The sequence below is a fragment of the Genypterus blacodes genome, unplaced genomic scaffold, assembly GCF_046128005.1.
Source record: "Genypterus blacodes isolate CSIRO-AG114 ecotype Tasmania unplaced genomic scaffold, CSIRO-AGI_Gbla_v1 ptg000099l_1, whole genome shotgun sequence".
Taxonomy (NCBI): domain Eukaryota; kingdom Metazoa; phylum Chordata; class Actinopteri; order Ophidiiformes; family Ophidiidae; genus Genypterus; species Genypterus blacodes.
Window position 1 is genome coordinate 723,665 of NW_027466903.1, and position 22,910 is coordinate 746,574.

Sequence of the window (22,910 nt, forward strand, 5' to 3'; positions counted from 1 at the left end):
TAAGGTTGGTTTATGCTTCACCTTACACCTTTGGATGTGTTCTCATTCCAGCTCAAAGAGAGATATAAAAAGAAATGTCAGAAACATTTCTCTTACTCTTTCAACCCTTGTGCCCATTAACAGTTAGTGCTTGGAGTAATTGTGATTTGAATGTAACCCCAAATCTGTTTAATGAGAGCAATGATCCATAGAGGGAGCACAGGTAAAGTGCTTTTAACGAGAGGGCCCTTATTTTACCAGCCGGAGAGGAGCAGAGAAGAGCGCAGCCGCTATTTCGCATTCAGCTTCAAAGCAGCGCTTCAAATTGTGCCGACGAGACTTCATTTCCTCTTATCTGCCAGTGTATAGGTCCTCCAGAGCGAGAGTGCACGGAGTGAAAATGTGAGGGAATGGTGGGGGAAGATGTATAGAGCACACACAGCACCACAGAGAGACGGGGAGACTCAAATTAGCTGAATATGAGGAGGAGAAATGGAGGAAGTTATTAGACATTACAGCTATGCGCTCTGGAGTGTAGGCTCTATAGTTATGTCCTCCTCCAGACAGACCTTGAAAGATACATTATACTGAGGGAAAGTCCATGCTACTCATTTTGCAGGAGCTGTTGTTGCACGAGCTCTACATCACCTCTATATCATTATACTTACCTTGGATCAGGGCTCAGCTTTGGAATGTTTTTGAAACCTTTATGGCTTCTTTTGCATCCTAATAGAGAAGTTGTATATATTCAGCGTAGGCGTTGAAGGGAGAGGTCAGCGATGCTCTGCTAGCATCACACTGAACCACCTTGCAGAGTGACCTTGCTTTGAAGTGCCGGAACATAAAAGAGAAGTAAACATAATAATGAATATTTGCCTAGCTTATTGTAATCACTGCGGGTCCAAGCAACAAAAGCCAAAAAGCATTACACTGCTCATTCTATGATATATACACTTATTGATGACTTAGATCAAATATCAGTCATGCCGTGCTTATTGTAAATTTGCAATCAGGTTAAGAAGCCCACGCACGCATTTCTTTACTTGTCATGCTTCCCCTCGTAAATCAATTAAGCAACAAGTCGTGTTGCAAACGACTGAATCTTATTAATTCCTTCCGTGCGTACATCTTACGCCGCATTTTTTGCCTTTCATTGGACGACAGTTTGCTTGTCAATGTCCTGCCTAATTTGCTCAGTATACATCTATAAAAACACCGCTGTTCACCACTACTCTGCTGTTACGCATCTCTATAATTCCTATTACTTGTGAACAAATCCCTTAAAATGAATCCCTGATGGATTTGAAATGAACAAATAATACAAAACGTGGATCCATATGACGTCATCCAAAATAGTGAAGAGAACTGTAAACAACACAAGAAATTGCTGCACCCATTACAAAATATGAAGAAAAATACACAAAACCTGACACCACCATTGACCGACATTAGGAGACTGAATATAGTAATGTAAAGACAAACGTGCCAGAGACAGTGAATCAGCCGCTGGGTTTGTATTAACGGTGAGGTTTAATGTCTGCTCGGCCACATTAGTCTCATTAAGGGCTCGGCTTTCAATTTCAGGCTAAAACACCTTGAAGTCGATAATTGTCATCTTTAACTGCAAACATAAACGTAAATCACTACTCATCTGGTTTAGAACCTGTGATCACAAAAGTACTGTTTTACTGTTAATTAAATAGATATATAGATAGTATAGTACACAGCCCTATAGTCTGGGGTTTGGATGTAGAAAGGGAAAATGCAAGAAATGTGTCTAGTGGGAAGCTGTGCTGCAGTTAAAATTGATGCATAAATAAGCCATCAATACTAATGTGTGTGTGTGTGTGTGTGTGTGTGTTTGTGTGCATGTCGGTAAAGGCACCTCAGTGGTATCTTTGTGTTTCTGGATTCAGAAAGGGAAGTAAATTGGAGCAATCTAGACATAGAGGTATATCCTGTGGTAGGCAAGGAAGATAAAAAATAATATTTTGTCGGTAACATCCTCGCCGAAATCTCCTGGTGTTCCATTACGCAGTGATAGAAATGCTAGTGGGGAACTACAGCCAACTTGAATGACCCCCTCCAACATACAACAAAGCATCTTGGGTAGAGAAATACTGCCGGAAACCTTTTGAGGTTGGATTGAATGAATGAAAAAAGAGAAAATGTCACCAATTCCATCTTCGAAGATTTCAGATAGAGAGTCTGACAATGAAAGTACATCAAAGGGAAATGCAGACCCCACAGTCTTCAAAAGGCACAGTGAGCAGCACATTCAGGGTTATTAAATAGATGAATATTGACAGGGTTTTTCCCATTCGCAGTGAACGGCACCTCGGCTATCTCCTCAGATCCAACAGGACCAAAGAGATGGCAAGCACAGTCCGGCGCTTTCCACCTCCCAGCCATTCACCGCAGCCTTAATTGACAGGCAAAAACTCAACAACGGCTCCTTTTCTCCCCCCCACCCCCAACCCACATACCCCCACTCCCTAGTCCACCCCTTCACCTCCTCTCCCTTAACTTTGCCCACTGGACCGAGCTGTTGCCGAGCCAATCAGGGGAGGTTTTGTTTGCTGAACTCCGATACGTCCTTCAGCACTTTGGCCCCATTCATCTCACCAAACAATCCCCCTAAGAATTTAACTGGTGGGCAAACACGGAGCACATGGGTAATGGCGGGGGCACCTTGGCAGTCTGTGTGAATATTTACCCTGTCATCAAAGGAGGGGCATGCATATAAATCTAAGCCTGCGCTCACAAGTTCAGGTTCAGGCTTCTTTTTTGGACGGGCGGGAGGGCGAAGAGAGCGAGAGAGATGCAGCGAGACACAGGCTGGGGGCGGCGGGGTGTGTGTGTGTGGGGGGGAGGGGGTGTACACGCAAGTACAGTAGCTGCAATTCTGAAGTGGTGCCTGTGCATGTCTGCTAACAGCTAATTACATATAAGGGAAGCCATCAGATTTAACAACCTATGGAACAGGAAACAGCATCCAGGCCTATAGGAATACAGCGTGACGGAAAATGAGCTTTCTTTGTATTTCTGCCGGCTAGCAGAGGTTGCTCAAAAATGTCAGATCCATGAATAAATACATTTGAAAATAAAATGGTCCCTTTCTATGCATCAGAGGAAATACTGCAGTGCATCAAACACACACACACACACACACACACACATTGAACTTCTTCTTCTTCTTCTTTTATATCTAAAGGTTCTGTACCGTCTTCCAAATTGAAACAAAGTTGTGTAAAAAAAAAAAAGTTGCAACCTTTTCTCAATGCTGTATCCTGTTGTTTAACACCTGATAAAGCATTTCTATTCCATTGTTCAACAGCTGATAAACCCAATTCGTAAGGGCCAGACACAATTCTGCTGAAGAGAGAAGCAAGGAAATGGCTGCAATCAACCACTAGATTGTAATGTTTTTGTCTGCGATTTGGAAGAGTGGAGAGATTCTATCAGGCCCAGTTCTTGCGGCTGATATGCTACAGGTAATACGTTCAGCCCTGGTAAACTTACAATGGGATGAATATACATTTTTATTTAAGTTTTATATACAGTATAGTATCTGGCACGGTCCATTGGAAACAAACAAACCATATTTCCCCCATTTCATCCAGCTGGAAATGTATCGTCTGTCACAGTATTCTTCCACTTATTCTTGAATTAACTGCGGCAAGTTTCAAATCGGTTCTCTTTATGTGCAACTGTAAAATGTAGTATAATCGCAATTAGACATAGTTAATGAATAAGAAATGATTTAAACAAAGAAATAGATAAATATTCCATCCATTATTAGAGATCAAACCCCCAAATTGTGGTCTGCTAATTAATTCTGTGTGGCATTTCTCTGTAGGTGACGAGGGGAAACGTCTAATCTTTGATGCATAAACAAAATGGCTGCCGTTCATCACCACGTACGATCCGCGTTGCCCCGAGCGGAGAGAAATGGCACAGATCCTTTCGGTGCATGCGAGAGAGATCTTCTGCTTCTTCTATACCTTTACTCTCCACACGCACAGGGCTGTGTGTGTGGCATGGGGGTAGGTGGTGGTGGTGTGGGGGCTGGGGGTCCTTCTCAGTCATCATCTAGAGAGCTAGAGAGCATGCTCCCCTCTCAGATCAACAAAGCCCTGCACACGCATTACTGTACACGACCATTCCTCTGCAAAACCTGTCAGAGCCCCTGAAGATGTGAGCGGGCTAACATTAAAAAGGGATGACCTTATTATAAGTAGGAAAAGCAGGTTATATTTTTCCTGGCATGTAGACAGAGGGAAAGGTGATAATGGCAGGATGATATGTTTTATTTATTCATTTCGCTGATGTCTATTTATTATTCAATAGCGCGCCGTGTTTGCTTCAAATGACGTCCGAAGACTACAAGAGGCAAAATGTAAATGTGAGAATGCTTAGTGAGCGAAGGAGTGAGGAAGGAGGAGTGTGCGTGGCTAATATGAGATCACGCTGCGGTATGAATAAACATAATTTGTACTATAAATAATACGATTTGACTAAAATCTGGTGTTTGCTTATGAGCTTACAATTTATTCCAATTTTAAAATTCCAGGTTTCTACAGTTTCTATGATTATTGGGATGAAATCAGTCGTCACACACACGACCCGTTCCTAATATTCGCAAAATAGAGAATAATATTAATATTCTAGATCAGAATGCAAACAGTCGTATATTATGAATGTTTGAATGAGTGGTCATATATTTTTAATAATTTTATAAAATCTGAGCGGAGAGGCATTATTAATAAAAACTGAATAAAAAAACACATCAACAAAACACACATGTACAGTTTGATAGCTAATACTTGGAAGGCAGAGGGGAAAAAAAGATGATTTGAAAAATAAGAATACTGTATAAATATTGCGTCTGTAAATGCTGACTGCTAATTATTCATTAAATATCTGCTCATATCTGAAAGACCTTTGCAGCGGTTTGACCTCAATGTCCACCACATTATACAACATCCTCGCTCATTCCCACAGTTAACTCAATGAAATCAGGCACAAATTTATAGACTCTGGGTGTAAAAGAATCATCCAGATAAAAACATACAACCTGCTGAGGTCTACATGTGCATGCAGTCACACATCTCTCTCACACTCACTCACCCACACACACACACATACACACACAAACAGACACACAAAGCCCTTTGTGCCGTCTTCCACACCAGCACTCCTCCGGGGGCCAATACTGTGCTCCAGAGCCCTTTAGAGAGGCAGCAAGCCGGAAAATGACCCCATGCTGTCCCCGCTCGCCTCAGCCCCGCCTGGTTACACCCGTTTCCCAGGGACCCGCTGAGGGTCCAATGGCCCTAGGCCTCCCTCTCACGCCACACTACCTCCCAGGGCCAAACGTTAACTGGGGCTCCTCGCCGTGGACAATGGGAGCCGGGAAACGTGGGAAAGAAATGTCACAAGGCTCTCTGACAACCAAAGTTCGACCCCCCTGACCCCCAGGGCTGGTCCCACTAGGCCTCTTTATGTAAACACAGGGTGCCCAAACAAAAGCAAACCCTGTGTTAATCAGATTCATAACCCGTATGAGAACCTGCACAGAAGCGAAGGTGTGGAAGATAGAGGTTTGAGCTGGTGGCCACTTATTCTGCAGACTGCAACATAGAACTTTATACAGAATTTAAAAGTAAATAACAAATTTAGCATTTCCTGTCTGTATATTTTTACCCTAAAACTATACATTGATTTAGTGCTTCACATTAGCCAGTTATCCTACATTATATTCATATACATTAATTGGGTTTATGAATGATATATACAAAAGTTTGCCTAAATACTGGGATACTATAAGTTATAACTACTCTTTTATAGAGTCCTTAACAAAAGCAGCGGACAAAGGCTGGACAAGCGTCTGCTGTTTGAACTCCCCATCGCCTTGTAAACAGTCCTGGTCATTTAACCTTTGACCCTGGCAGTGTCTCCTCTTAATCGGGCCTCTGCCCCTCTCCATATGGGAGATGCAGGTCAAATGAGGATATGGTCAGCCACGCCAATCTCAGAGGGGAAGGGGGGTGGTAGCACAGGGTGGACACAGGCAGAGTAGTGACTGAGGGATGGCAGGGGGGCAATTTGCTGAGCAGCAGAGGGTTAACTAGTGCATGATCGACCCTAAGCCTCATTCATCTATCCTCACTCTCCGTTATGAGCCGTTTGCTGGGATTGATATGGGATTGGTGAAAGTCAGGTCCCATTAGTTTTGCCTTTTGTTTTACCAGATACATACAAGTAGAGCACATACCTCCACCAAGGCCCAACTGTCCTCCAATTAGGGCACCTTCTCCCAATGATGAACTTTAACAGATAAATGGCAAGACCGTGATCCTCAGCCCACCAACAAACAATTTTTAATTTGACCATTAACAGATTGAAAGCCATTACCAATCTTGTATTCTGTTTTATTTATTATAATTATTAGAGGCGTTGCATTAAAGTAGGAAAAAAGGGAAAGGGGTGTAAAATATAAATAGGCACAAATGGGCGTGGCCATTATGGATGAATATGAATTTTGATTTTGAAAACGTAGCAAAAGCGGTTATTAGAGCGCCACCTACACACTCACCGGCATCAAAAACTATGTTTCTTTGTTTCATGAAAATCTGTTCATAACAAAAATACAACATCCGTAATTATTATGTGGAGCAAATTTTTATTAAAAATGGGCTAACATTTAAGATAAATGAAGGTGATATGAAATTATACACATTATGGTGCAGTCCAGTGCTATTTATAATGGTGTGTTACGGAAACTATATCTTCACTAAATCTAGCACCAGTTGTACGTCCCACCAAATGACTACCTGTAAACATGGATCATTAACAGCTCTACTTGAGCTCCTAGTAAACACGGCATTGTGCCACAGGTCACATCATTATAGTGATGGGCAGTGAGGCAGCTGGTCATCCTATTTACCAACAAAGGGCCTAATTTGTTTGCTCAAGGCCCTTGACAAGGATTCATTGTTGACCTCATCTGGACCGGAGCGCATGTCTAGGTCAGACCACTGTGGCCACTGCAGGTCAGAGTTCAGGACACAAACACCCTGACCTCATTCCCAGGAGACTCATGCTGATGGACTCCTGCGCTAGTTAGTGGACATCATTATGGGCCTTGGCTGGACAAGTGAAACAGTTGTGACCTTGAATGTAAATGGTGGAATGTTGAATTCATTTTGGCTATACATAACATTGACTTTGGTCAGAATCGCAAATAAAAAGCAAAGAACTTGACAGCAATCAGCAAAGGGACTGGCAAAGAAGTTGGAGTCCAATTCAATTCAATTCAATACAATTCAATCCCTTAAAGGCAGAGGCAAAACATACACAACATAAAGGAACAAGAATAGAATAAACACAATAGAATTCATTAAGACATGCAGGCTTGCTAAAAAAGAGAGAGTAAAATGCAGCAAATGCCTGCATTCATAATTTCTGTCCATTAAGCTTTTGTCCAAGTTCAATGACAACAGGAACCTCAGTGTGGGCTGAGCATGGGTTCAAGTCAGCCTTTAGAGCACTTTAAACCTTCCATTACTGCCATTAAGCCATAAATAGTTTTTGTTCACGTTTACACCACTCAGAACAAAGTAACAGTAACAGACTTCTATTGCGCAATGTATATAATTTATTCAAGCACATAAACGTCTTAATCAGAGTACGGCGCCTCCCTAGCATTTCCTCGACGTCAGGACTTGGACGACCTTTTGATTCTGTGCATGTATATTGCCTGAAGACAAAAAATAAATTCCCCTGTCTTTCTAAATATGGAGCCTCTGTTGACGGTTATTATGGTGATACACGTTTGTGCCAATCAGTGTACACAGTATAACACAGAAGGAAGCAGGAAGTGTGCTCGGTGTGACTTGGTACGATGCGGCACCATAGTGGGGAACAGCTACAGCGACTCTTAATGCAGAGATTGAATAAGACCTCATTCAATTCCCTGCATTACATTACCTGCATAAAACATCATGATAGAAGGTAGTATGGGAAATCATTAACAATGCAGAACTGTGAGCTGGAAACAATAATTAACTCTCTAGATGGGGTCTTTAGAGCAGCAGTCTTTTGAGGACTGCATTTTCCAGTGCTGATCTCAAGGTTAACTATTCTGCATAGAAATATGGGGGGGCAGAGATACATCGTTTCCAGACCACAAGCTAGAGCACGCATTTGCATGTTAATACGCTATATTTTTTTGTATCAATATGAACATTTGCATAGCGGTTCTCGTGTGAATTAGCAGGGATCTGGTTGAGTCCATGAATTAAGTTCCATTATTCATCCAACATCATCACAATCTTGCATAATAGCTCAGCCTCTCCACTCATTCCCCACCTCCTCATATTACTGCACCTCTACATCAAGATCGCCATCTTCATCATCATCGCCATGACCACGTCCAAACCCTCAAACCTACACGGCCGCGCCATTTATACGAGCGTAGATGAGATGCTGCTGCTTTGTCCCACGTCTCCTTGTAACCCTGGCGATCATAAATCTGCCTGCCTGGCCTGAGATCGTTTATGAGCACTTCACATGAAGATCCCTCTCACAAACAACGCCCTTCAGCCAAGAAATGAAAGCTCAGCGTCAAAGTTGAAGATCAATGTCATGCCCCAGGATTTGGACACGGTATGTAACAGGATCTCCAAATGATCTGGTTAGGAAACAAGGTGAAGTACAGTATAATCCATTATAATGGCTGACTAATCATTAGAAACGTATACTGCAGACTAACAACTCATCAACCGCATTTTATAAGTGTGGAGCAAGTAATTGTTTCGTTTTTTTAAAGATGGTAATTGCATTTAGGAAATAATGTTCACAACTAATGGTCATTTGTAATAAAAATAATGAACTATCCATTTCAAACGTCTAAAATGTAAAAATCAAAAGCAAAGTGTGTCTCCAACCGCACTAAAATAAACAGAATCCCTGGTTTGGGACTCAGGGGTCAAAGGGTTAAATGGCCGAGGTCAGGGAGTCTTGAACCTCTGCCTGGGGACCTCTCAGATCAATGAAAGGGTGTTGAACATGTGTCCTCATAATGGGGGATTGATTAGTGGAAGGACAAGTGTCAGATCGGGTGATGGGTCTCTGGTCAGCATTTAAGGAGACCATGTCTGCTGTGCTACATCGATCAAATATCAATCCATAAATGTGTAATAGTAGAAAACCAAACCTGGCAGAAGACAGAGAATTTGTTTTAAAATTTCCAAAATGTATTTAAATACGTCTGTTTACACATAGTGGAATTTAACTCTAAGAAAGAAAATAGCTAAATCAATACTATAATACAGTTGCAGTCATTAGTCTTGTCCTTTCTCCAGCTTCCTTTCAAGTTTGCCTGCATGGTGCTGACCCGGCGCTGTGCCCAGGCCGGTACCGGCACAGATCACCGCGCCCTCCAGCCTGGGCTGCAGATTAACACACACATCTCACACCCCCTTTCGCCCACTTTTATCTAGGTCCAACTCTCCAGCCAAGCATGCCCTATTCCTCCTCACCCTCTCCTCCTTTCATCCTCTTCCTCCTGCCATCTTTCTGCCTGGCCGGGGCCGAGAGTGGCACGCCGGGACAAACCTGAGACCGACGGACAAGAAAAAAAACAACCCCAAAAAATGGAGAAAACAGGAGGGGAAAGACGCGGAGGGGTGGGGATGGCGAGGAAGAAAAGGAGGCTGGGAGAAAGAGAGAAACGCACATTGTACTTTTCAAATGGATGGGAAATGATTCGCTGGGATTTGCTGACAATTATACGGTGGGGTTTAATCAATTCGGACCATTCACAGCGTGGAGAGGGCTGATCCTGTAGTACAAAGAAACAGACCGTGGGAGGGCGGTACCTGAGAAAGCGCCGGCCTGGTGTAAGTAGCATGGGGCAACACTCCCCTCCCCTCACATTGCACCGGAGCATATGGCCCCTCTCTGAACTTATTAGCTGGCGGATTAAGGCCAATCGCAGGGACCCAAGGGCCTGTGGCTGCCTCCATCTCTCCCTCCCTCGCGCCTCTTCAGTCCCATTCCTGGGGCTGACTGACAAGGGGCATTGTGTTTGGCACCTAGATTGCCACACCCCTCACTTACCCTGTCATGCGGCGCAGTTTGATGAGGTTATTTGAAGAAGAAGGAAAAAGAACAGCTTCTAAACTTAAAATTATGGAGCACATTCTATACCAAAGTAAGTGATTTCCTTCTGTTAGAAAACAGCTCCTCAAGCACGGCTGCATCATAAAGTTCCATATCAGAAGTTTACCTCTTTAACTTGACCACTATAGAAATACTTCCAATGAATTAGCAAGCTGATCTGATATGGAGTGGATTAAAAGCACCTGAATGTGAACACACAGATTAGCCCTGTAGATATGAAGTCTAATTAGCATCTCATTGCAACTCAACATGCAAGCTCAACATGAGTGCAGACGTGCTGAGAGAAAAGGCTCCATTGGCCAAGGGGTTGATTATGGCTCCATTATGCATCATAGTACTTAGTGACAGGCTGAGAGTAGGAATTAAGAGCTTGATGGCTACTGCGAGGGGACCTGGGCAGTGTTTGCAGTCAACAGGGTCTTGGGTCTACAGGAGGACCAGCCTGAGGGAGGTCATACTGTAAGTCTCTGGCCTTCCTGAGTATTCATGGAGAGATATTGAAAAGAGAGGAGCCCCCTACTTAAGCTCTCATTTGATCTGGAAAGTGGCAGGTGATCCTGTGCCTCTTATTGTGTCAGACCACGGGGGTTTGTCGACCCCAGGTGCCCTGTCTTACCTGGCGCCCTTCAGGACACCTCATTTAGAGGGGAAGACAGAAGCTAATTCATTCCTTGGTATCCACCCATCACAGAGCACCACCTGGACGCAGGGTTGGGAGGTCAGCTCCATGCTGTGACAGCGGGGAGGTGTGAGGCCTGCTTTGCTAATCCCCTCGCATACTGGGACGTGTTGGAGGACCAAGAGGTCAGAGATGGAGCAGAGGAGCCATCTTCCTGGTTCTTTTAGACAGGATTAGAGGCACAGCAGGGATGAGTCTTCAGGACCGAGGCCTCACACTTGGAGACCACAGAGACACTACAGAGGCATTTCAGAAGAAGGCCCAGAAGAGCTTAGCACTGTTCTCTTCTGAGGCCACATGTGACCTGTGACATTATGGACACGGAGCCCATAATGGGTGATGATGCACAGTTTGCCTATTGTGGAAAACCTCAATTTTATGGATCCACCAAGTGAGTGCTTGTTTGTTTGCTTGCTTTCTACGTGGAGGGCTCGTTAGGCAAGAGCTAAGCAGTTGATCTTTAATGAGAGGGGAAATCCTCTCCCCCTTCTCCCTGCAGGATGGCTCTCTATACCTTATCTTCCCCCTTCCAAGCTTTCATGTGTCTCTCGTCATTCTGGGGTGAGTGACTGCTCCTCAGAGACGGCGTCTTTGAGAACCACTGATTAATGCTCTTTGAGGGATGGGGTGGAGAAGCGCTGCACCTCACCTTCTTTACATACAAAGCAAAAGACTCCGTTTCTCCCAACAAAAACAATGATGCCAAATAGAAAATGCGCCTAAGAGAAAAATACACAGACGGGTACTGCTTATTCATGGCTATAAATGGGCAAATCATCTCTCCAGATCTCCAGATCCACCCACCTAGGCCCAATCAACGCTTCCACACTTTGCATCTCACATTTCTGTCACTTTCTCACCTCTAAAAACACCCATAATGCCCAGCTTCTCTTATCAAATGCTTTCCTCACAACAGTATTAGCCACAGTATAGGAGAGAGGGGCTGCTTGTAGGAGTGAGTACAGCCAGGACCAGGACCAATACAGTGGAGCAAGATGAATATAGATTAAACGTAAATGCAATTAGAATCCGGCTTTGCTTAATTGTGCATTTACATATTTTTATTGAATAAGAATAAGAATGAAAACACAGAGCCAGTAAGGATTTGCAGAACAGTTTCATGCTTAACAAAGATCACCGCATTGAGCGTTTATTACGCTCAAGAGCATTTAGTGGAAGTGATTAGATAACCATAGCAATAAAATGCAGAATAGCATCAATGCAAGGGCAACTGTTAACATTTCAGATTATCCCCTCGCTGAACCTCTGGGTTCATTTGGCTGCATTTGCTTCCATTACCGACTGAATAAGCAGATCTGGCTGGCAGAGATCCATTTCTCTCCACACACTGAAGCACTCTATCTGTGTCTGAGCCCGCTGAAATCACGTTAGCCAGTCAAATCAGGTTAGCTCCTCTTTAGCGTCAAACACACTTTTAATTCAAAGCATCACTTCATCGACACTAGACAGTGTTGGCATGCAAGTGCCGGAGTTGTCAGTGCCTTTGCACTGATCCACATCCACCGGGGTCAGACAGATCAGCCTGTGTGAGTGTGTGTTTGTGTGAAAGGGGGGGGAGGGGTTGGTTGATGACATGTGGATATTTTAGGACTGCATGAAAAAGTTCCCAACATTCTGGCAGTCCTTCACGCTGACGTGTGTGTGTGATGGAACACAAAGCCCGTCGTCAGCCTCTATGACCCAGTGCTGTCACTGAGGCTGGAGTGTGTGACAATGTGTGGCTGTTTGTGCTGCTAAAGACCAGGGTTTGTGGAGTGGGGGGCAAGGACAAGAGCGGGGGGATTGAAGCTAGAGTTGTGTGAAGGACAGGGACTGTGTCAGGACTGCCAGTCTACCTGCTTACTGTACGACATTGGAAATACGCCACCGGTGTGTTTTCACACCTTGAGCTAGACACACTGTAGGACACTCCAGCTTCGCGCAAAGAATGTAATAATTTGTGTAGATATCTCCATATTTTTTTAATATACTGTTGTAGATGAAGCGATTTTGCCGGTCGTAGAGGGAAAGGCGTGCGTATGCCAGATGTAATATAGGAAACAGGGAGCAGGCTGCCATTTCGCCTCCTCATATTTTTGGGCAAACCAGGGGAGTCTTATCAAAGTTGGCAGCTCTCATCCATAAGTCACTCATCATGTGTACTTTATGATCCTCGTGGCCATTCATGTCTGACCCACTGCAAATTCACACAAAGAGCAGACTTGTAGACACAGAGTAACACTGTGTCCTATCTATAATAAATCAGCAGGGTAAATGCAGAACAGCAGTGCTACATGGAAAAGTATTTCACCGCTCAGGGTTAGAACATTGTTAGTCCAACTACAGCCCGGGCCCGGGTTCATCAACAGAGCCTTTCTGCTCTTAGCCCACTCGCTTGCCTGCCAGGTGCAGTCAATGTCCGTTTTCTATATGCGAAAAAAGAGAGGCGCAAAGGTTCTGAAAGAGCCAAAGATGGACAACGGGCGAATGAAAGAGATATTGGTGTTTCTTCTTTTAGCGTGCCTGAGGCCGCCCTTGCCTCCAGTGAAACACCCTGACCATTTATGTAGAAAAGGTCTCTCTCTCTCTCTCTCTCTCTCTCTCTCTCTCTCTCTCTCTCTCTGGGGTTTGGTGCTTACTGAGCTGCAAAGGCCTTAAGCTGCAAGAACAAAAGCAAAAACTCACCCCAGTGTTGTGCATTCTCACACTATCAGAGATATATGAGATAGCCGCGTTATTACACAACTCCCAAAGAACGTAATGATTTCACTGTCTTGGACGCTTTTTTTTTTTTTTTACTAATATCTCACTAATGTCTTTCTCCGCGCCATTTCTCTGATTCTGCTGTGGCAATTCGCGGCACTCGGAACAATTATGCTCTGGAAAATAACTGAGGCTGCAGATCTGACTCACGCGCATGCCGGGAGGTGGAGTCGCCTGGGCTGATTGTGTGAGGCTAATAGCAAGAGAGGGGGAGGAAAAAGGTGCAGAGAGGAGAAGTTATAGAGTCAAAAAAAAGGCGATACGTCTCACTGTGGGTGAAGGAGGAGATCTGGTTGGAAGTGTGTGTTTGCATGTCTGCAAGTAGTGTTGCATGCTCACCTTATTCTGATAAATGTGTGGGATGGGAGAGTCATTGTGGTCTGCCTCAGGGTCCCTCACTGCAGCCTGGGTGTTAAGCTCATGGCCCTTCCTCTACCTGTCTGCCTCTCCTTCTTCTTCTTCTTCACTCCCGCCCAATAACGCACATCAATATATCCAAATAAAACATCTCCTTCTCAACTGCGCTTTTTCTGCAGCTTAATGTGGAAAATTGCTCTGAAAAGTGGGAGCGACTTGAGATATTCATCAAACAAAAATAAATAAATGAAGTTTATGATTTGGCATTATGCAGCCCCTATAATGTGGCATGATTAATTACAGGGGGAAATATCATTCTCTTAATCAAATTCACGCCTAATCGATCATGCCTGCACAGGTAAACAAAGCCAACCATGATAGTAGTATCGCAGAGGCCGTTTTGAGACGACTCATCCGGCTCATTATGACCGTGAGCCACATCGAGCCAAAGGCACAAAGCCCTCCATCCTCTACTGAGGCCGCGAATTAGCTGCTTTGTTACAGCACACAGAAAAACCGCACCACAATCACACCGCAGCCACGCTGTAATAACTCTACTGCGCACCAACAAATAGACATTACAGAAATGCATGAAATATAGATGACACAAACACTTTGTAAATGTAATTTTTTGCATTTGAACTGATCAGTGGTGCAATATATATACGGAGCTGGAATCAAATAAACGTGAAAGGCGTGAAAGGGGGGGAATGGTGAGAACAGAATCAGAGCGTGATGGAGGCGAGCAGCAGACGGAATCAGGCAGGTTTTGATCAGGAGTTTCTCTGTGATAATTGTCAGGATCTGCTGTTTGGAAGATGACTGACAAAAGGGGGAAAATGACAGTGGAATTTGTTGAGGAAACATGAAAATGTGTCAAACATCCGTCAAACAAAGAAATGCAATATTTATGGATTCCTGAAGATTCTCTCTCTCTCTCTCACCCCCCCTCTCTCTCTCTCCCTCTCTCTCTCTCTGTACACACACATGCATATTGTTGAAGTCCGCTCGCTATCTCCTCCACAAATCATTTCCCATGGCGTCATGCATCTCCCCGATGTTCTCTCATAAAAGGATTAACATGCAAAAAAAAGAGTCTGTTTACATAACAATGACAAGAGTGTTTAAAATCCATATTTCAAAACGTGATTATAGTCACCATGAGAAAGTTTCAGCAGCACCACAAGCAAACGTGGGAGAATTATTCTGTCACTAACTGGAGCCGCGGACTGAAAGGAGAACCCGACACAATACAGTCTGAGCAGATGAATAACGCTGTGGGGAAGTCCAACCAGTCTTATCATTCTTTAAATTCTTATTTGTTATCAAAGAATGAAACATTCAGATATGTCAAGGAAAAATGGGAAGAAAAAATACAAAACAAAAATCGTAGGATATTCCATATTATTTATTTATTTCTTTTGATTCAATTTGAAGCAAAATATATGTGCTGATTAGGCTGATACGGCAAACACACACACACACACACACACACACACAGATATACACTGTGATTTCAGTAGTTCAAAAAATAAATGAAAGAAAGAAAGAAAGAAAGAAAGAAAGAAAGAAAGAAAGAAAGAAAGAAAGAAAGAAAGATTCCTTGTTTTTTCAAAGCGCCCCTTGATTAGTTAGAGCTATTTGTCTGAAAACCTCCTGGTAGACAACCTCTCTCTCTCTCTCTCTCTCTCTCTCGCTCTCTCGCTCTCTCACACACACACACACACACACACACCTCCTAAAAAAACAAAACCCCTCTAATCATTTGAAGCCCTGCTTTGTAGGAGGGGCCGGTCATTATCAGGCCTTAGCACTGTGGGTTTTTGTTGGTTTTAGCTTTGCATCCTCAATCAATCGCTAACAGGAAGAGCTTTAATCAGGGCTTTAATGCAGCTGTACAAGAGGTGGGCCGGCTCATTGTCTGGGCCTGAAAGGCTGGTCGGAGGGGAGCCCTCTTGCATTTCTTTACATTCACCTGCTGGGCCCTATTGGGTCTCTTTCTGAAAGAAAAGGGACAAGGGAAATGAATAAAGAACACAGGCAAAGTGTGGGTCTGCTCAGCCAGCCTACGGGTTAATCAAGGAGCTACTTGTCATCTCCACAGAGCCCCACAGTTCTGCTGGTTAAGCTTTCCCCGTCTCTTTCCCAGGCCAATTCACACACACGCTGAGGAGCTGGGACTGGACGGACAACAGCGGCCCATAACATAACCATGAGCTAATGATATGCCGGGTGAATGAGAGACAGTGTGGACATGCAAGTGTGTGTGAGAGAGAGAGAGTGAGAGTGAGAGTGAGAGTGAGAGAGAGAGAGAGAGAGAGAGAGAGAGAGAGAGAGAGAGAGAGAGAGAGAGAGAGAGAGAGAGAGAGAGAGAGAGGGGAGAAAGGGAGAAAGGGAGAGAGGGGGCAAGATACATGGAAAATGATCTAAATTAAATATAAAATATATTCAGTAATATGCTGTGTTTCCCCCCTGTGTAATGCAGTCTACTAAACAAGCAATGGTACCTCAAACGCACAGTAGGCCTATAGTGAAACTGCAGGGGAGGTGCTGAGAGCTGCATATAACATACACACACACACACACAGACACACATGCACAGTGCCACTGTTTGTGTTTGTTCTTTTGATATTTCCTCGTATTTAGCCACTTTGGCGAATATTGCTTACATCTCCTCCATGCAAATCGGCCAATTTGAGGGGGAAGCATGCTGTAAAAGCTCCCTGCCCACTATTAAAGCACGCATGACTTGCAGTGGTCAAGTTTGATCACACCCAACTAAGACCCCGGATTACCAGCGGAGGAAATCTAATGACAGAGTTTTAAAGAGCAAATTTAGCAAGAAATTGTTGTTTGTTAATAAAAAGAGGGAATATGCAGGCTCAGGTTCAAGGCCCATTAGGTGATGCTCTTACCCCATCTAGTGAAAAGAAAGGGGACTTCACCCTCAAGAGTGTGTGTGTGTGCGTATGCGTGTGTGTTTCTGTGTGAATTCTTAATCACAAGAGACAGAGTAAACAAAAGGAAACAGGAAAGTATTGACAGAATCTTAAATGTGCGATAAGCAGCACATATGGAGGTTGAGACAAACCAACAACAGCTTCAAATTGCAATGTGTTATCATTATTTCTATTTTTTCTGTCATTGTTTCCAGTCTTCACTTAATAAGCGCATACAAAGACCACAAGAGGGCATAATCCAATAAAGGCATTGTAGCTTAATTTAATGGACTACTTTGTGCTGGCTACAAAAATTGTGAACGTTGACAGAAAATCACCCTAAAATAACAAACGGTCTGTTTGATAGATAGATACATTATGACATCATTGCACTTACAATATTCTATATGAGTGGTAGTGTAGTAATACCACTAAGTAAGTTTAAATTTAGATTTAGAAATTTGACAAATGTGAGTGATTCATATCCAGCATGAGTGTATTTATTAATATTTCAGATTTCCAGTTTAAGAATTATAAACTGGGATCACACCACACCAAGTATTCTGTAAGAAAACGTAATAATAAATATAACAATAATAATATTTTTGGCTTGCAATAATTCTGAATATCTATAGTCATTCATTTGATGAGGTTCAAATCTCACATCAACCATTTTTCTGTGAGAAGTTGCAGTTTAGGTCTACGTCATTTTCAGAGCAGTGAGAGCTTTGGAGTGATGCGTGTGCTCAACATCAGCCTTGTCAGAGCGACTGTAGCGTGGTGGCAAATGGCTGATCCACCTGACAGGGCTTTTTGTTGAGGTCCACAGGAAGTCCACAGGAAGCCTTCAGTGCTCTCCTGCAGGGTTTGACGCGCTTCTAAGAATGCTCTCCAACAAAAAGCACGGCAGCAATTAAGAAAACAAAGCAGGGGAGGGTGCCAGTGATTAGAGCAGGAGCACTTCAACAGCTCTCACACTGACAACTACACAATTCAGGCAGGAGCAGGGAAATGTTGCTGTTACTGCTTCATATTTGGGATTTATCTTTCAATAAAAGCTCTGTGCTCATGTGTAAAGGAAGTGGGAGGAAATACAGGATTAATTTACATTTTTATATAATCATGTTTGACCGCATGACTGTATGTGTGTCATAAAAGGAATGGCATACTGTATATTTTGACATTTTCTTTGTCTGATATTCTGTCTCATTTCTGGTCTTATTTCCAGCAAAAATGAAAAATGGAGAAATAGAAAATGAGCATTTGTAATTACTGAATTTAGTCTCATAAAAGCATGTTTTAAAAACATTAAATGAGGGGACACCTGTGCCTTGTTCTGTTTAATTTTTACGAATTACATTTGAAACTTATTTTGGAGGATTTTTAAATGTTTGAACTGACAATGGGACAAGAACTCAAAGGTCAGAGATTTGCTGTTAAATCGAGAAATTAGCAGCCTAATTTCTGCTCTGACAGCCTCCTTTGAATTTTAAAGCAGACAACCTGATTATTACATCTTAAAGGATTTTTTTTAAAATCTGAAATAAATGGTTTGGGTTGCCGGGCAACCCGACTCGATCAAACACGGCTCCCCTCCCCCATTTGGAAGCTCATCATTTTTCGTCTGTATTCAGGCATCCAGTTCTTAATTAGATTAAGATGCATAACCCCCCACTTCCAGCATATTCACAATGATGTATGTATCCCTCTCTCTCTCACACACACACACACACACACACACACACACACACACACAATTTAAACTGTATATATATATGCTGTATATATATATATTTATATGTATAGTTAGTTATGTACACACAATATATATAGATATACATATATAAAAGGATTTTTCTTTGTGATACTTGTGTAATTTTCCTAAATGTATCAATAAATAATTGACTAATGTTAAATACTGTGTGTATTTCAAATGTCACTTTTATACAAAAACCTTTTTGGTACGATTCATTGTGGATTACTGAAGTATTACCATTTCAATTTCACATACCACTTTCAGCCACACCACTCACAGATAAATTACTATTATTGGGAAAAAAGCAGCCAGATAACTCCAGTGCACAGCTCAAAATACAGCATATAAATATTAGGAAATATGTGCGCACACACACACACACACGCACGCACGCACGCACGCACGCACGCACGCACGCACGCACGCACGCACGCACGCACGCACGCACGCACACACACACACACACACACACACACACACACACACACACACACACACACACACACAGGTAAGAAAAAGATCATAGTGCCAAGAGATAGGGCCATACATTACTGCAGCATCAGGCTACATGCAGCCCTCTCACCCAAATGGCCCGGCTCTTTGTACAGGTGAGGCCACGGCGTGTTGATAGGGTCATTTGCAGGACTTGTTGGGGCTTTGTACTGTGGAGGATTGGATTTTCAGTAGAATGGCTGCACTTTCACATCTGCCCATCTATCCTTCTCCTCATTTCACTGAAAACTGCCCTGCTCAAAATGACAGAGCACAGTGTATTTTCTACCACATGTGATTTACATCCTGGCTCCCACTTAGGATTGAGTGTGAGTTACTTGTTTTCTAAATAAAACATTTCCATCTACATGTACGAGGGGAAATCAGAAACATCTTTGCACTGTTTGCATTTGTCTTCAAGGTAAACCTTAAAATGGGTCATCAAATTTGATCCAATTCTCACTGGAGGAGAGGCTGTATGCATAGAGCAAACCAAGGACAGTTGGATTTGCCATAAAGAGCGCGCCATTTCTGCTCACCCTAGAGCTACGGCTTTGATTGAATCCTGAATTGAGTTGAAATGCCACAAATCCTACCAATGTGTTAGAAATGGAAATTGGCCTTGGGGTTTTAAGGTTCCCATTAAGGGTGTGCTTAACAAGTTCTGTTAAGTGTGGTTGGAGTGCGTCAAAAATATAACATAATTACGTGTCTCGGTGCACTTAAGCAAACATCCTGAAAATTCCTCGACGCCGGGAATATCGGTCTTGGCAAGACTGAGACTTGGCAACTAGATGGAGGCAAGAGGGAGGCCAAGGGGCCGCCGGATCCAAATGAGACACTTGGCAATGTCAGGGCAATACCAAAGCCATTATCACCTAAAACCCCAATGCAAATCCCATGGAATACAACAAGTTTGAGTAAATTTGGTGTGGAGCAGAAATAAAAGTTTTCCAAAGCTGTGATACAAACTGGAGCAGCACATGTGTAATACAGGCTTTTGCATCATTTACTTTTTATACCTGCAATATATCTTATTGTGCCGTTTGTGTCAGAATTACAGCATAAGAATGTCAGAAAAACAACATTCTCCATTCTCGTCTCGATCTCAACACGCTGATTCAGTCCTACACCACTTTCCTTCCTCCCTTCTCTCTCTCTGGTTGCTGTATTTGCTGGAAAAAAAGAGAGGAACACTGACTCTCTCCCCGCTGCTTAGTATTCACGTCACGCAAAGTGGGTCTGTGTTCCTCATTTAGTTCTGTACTGTACAGCTGGGGAGCTGTCCGGCACGCGGCAGCAGTATGCAAATGAGCACGGATTTGAATGGAAGATGGAGGTAGACACAAAGCTCAATTAGGGAGAGGAGAAGGAGAGGGAGGGAGAGAGAGAGAGGGAGAGAGAGAGAGGCAGTCTGGGAGTGCTGAGTGTGGCTGGAGGGGAGGGGAGTGGGAGGGGGGCACCCTTGGCTGATTAATGCCAACCTGAGGAAACCGATGTATGGACGGATTCAAACACAAAGGCGTACACAGACGTGAATGCACTTAAACAGCCAGGCGGCTCACTAAATTCTTCAGGCAGGCAGCTGATCTCCGAGGGGCTCAGACGACTCAGCTCAGCCCTGCCATGGGTTTCCGGCCCCACCAATCACGCTGACAACATCGCCGCCTCATCCATATCCGCCGCATGTACCACCAAAACAAAGACGCCGCCTCCCCTGTCCCGCACGCTGGTTAGAATATTAGAGAACAGACGCAAACCACGTGAGGGGACGGCAGCCATTTTGTCGGATGCGTTTGGTTGCGCGCGTCACCTGACCTGGCGCCTGTCTGCATAAGTGTCCTTGGACGAGTGTCTGATATAACAGTGCTGCCACCCGTGGTTGCCGTAGCAACCACCGTGCACTAGGGGGGTAGGGCGTTTTGCATGTGATGGAGGGCAGAATAATTAATATGCATATGCAGGGAGTTTAAAGGAGGGGTTTAATTGTATTTGTTGATGTGTGAAGCTGGAATGGATTGAACGGAGCGAAAATGAGGAATATCACAGAGGGGGGAAGGAGATTAAGCGAGCTCATTGGTCAGCAAAATCATCGGTGTCGTTTTTTGAGTTATTTCCAAATTATTTCCTTTCATACAAGAAATTACTTCAGAGAGGATGCAGAGAAAGAGGTGTGTGTGTGTGTGCCATGAGGTGGGGATTATCCTCCTCCTCCTCTTCCCTCTCCTCCTCCTCCTCCTCCTCATGATCATGAATAGTTTACAAAGCCACCGTGCACAGCCAAAGTGATGCTTCACACAACAACAATCCATCGGTCAGCAGTCAGATTTCAGCTGACTTGGTGTCGGCGGATTGCAATCATTTCACAGTAGCGCCGCGGAAACGTTTTCATATGCAGCTGGAGCATAAGAGGCCGTGGTTCAGGGAGGATCAGACTAACTCCATCAGGGAATCAAGTTTTGGTTTCCCATAAAACACTATCAGAAGATACACACACACACACACACACACACACACACACACACACACACACACACACACAACCTTTAGTCACAGAGACACACCTCCCTCACTCTCTCACACACACACACATGAACTCAGTACTACTTGCTGTCACATCATCAATAGTATTTGTAATTATTTCTGAGTCGTCGACAATTCAGCTCCAATTTTGAATTATTCCATTAAAAAGACACATTTCTTAACGATGGCTGATAAGTATATGATGTCATATAGCAGAAAAAGTGTTCGGTCTGGCTCAGATTCATGCAAGACGCACGCGCGCGCGCACGCTCGCTCGCTCACTCGCGCGCAGAAGATGGCACCAATGCGCTCGTGTGTGCGCGCGCGCCATACAGTAAACGTAGCGACGGTCTCATCAATAATGCATCGGCACTTCATGTTTATGCAATTTACAGGGCGAGACCGAGCGACGGAGGCTGTAGATGCGCATAAAACGTATTTACAAGCGTGTGACAGAAAGAGCTCAGACAGTAAAAGTTAAAATCTGCTCCCGCCTGTGGAGAAAGAGATTAAGATAATAAAAGAGTCCCGGCACATACCTGTTATAGCATTACTTCTTTGATTCTGGTTTATGCAGGCTTGAAGGGCTTCATGATAACGCCGCACTAAGGAAATAAAACTGTAGCTGTGGTGATATGCAAATTAACGGCTCCCGCTGAATGCAAGAGCATTTATTATTCATAAATTACTCATGTTTATGCAAATGACGGTATACGGACACCCTGGTGGGGGTTGGGTGTCTCTGTCTAAACATACTCTGGGATTCAATTCCTCTCATGTGTGCTTCAGTGTCCAAGTATTTGACCAAAATGGCTACGAAGCAGCTCGGTTACTCTAAAACTGAAACACAGAGACTAATGAAGTCAAAGGACGTTTGAAGGCAAAGGACGTTTGAAGGCAATTTGTATTGGAGAAATGTTTAAAACAATATCCAATGTTGCAGTCAGTGTAGTAGTATTTCATTCAATTCTGTTATGACTTTGACTGTAATTGTGTTTTCTAATGAAATTCTATAAAGGGAAGTTACCTAGTGTGCGCCAAGGAGCCACACATCTGGACAAGAAGCGAGACGTGTCATTAATCTACAGACTGGAGCTGATGACTGTTTTACCTGTAATCAGCACATTAAAGGTGTGTAACCCTCGTTTCCGGTTTGTCGTACCGTGCTTCCGTCTTTCTGGCGGTGGGGAAGAACGGGCTACGGTTTTGACTTTGAATCAACGGCTCTTTATTT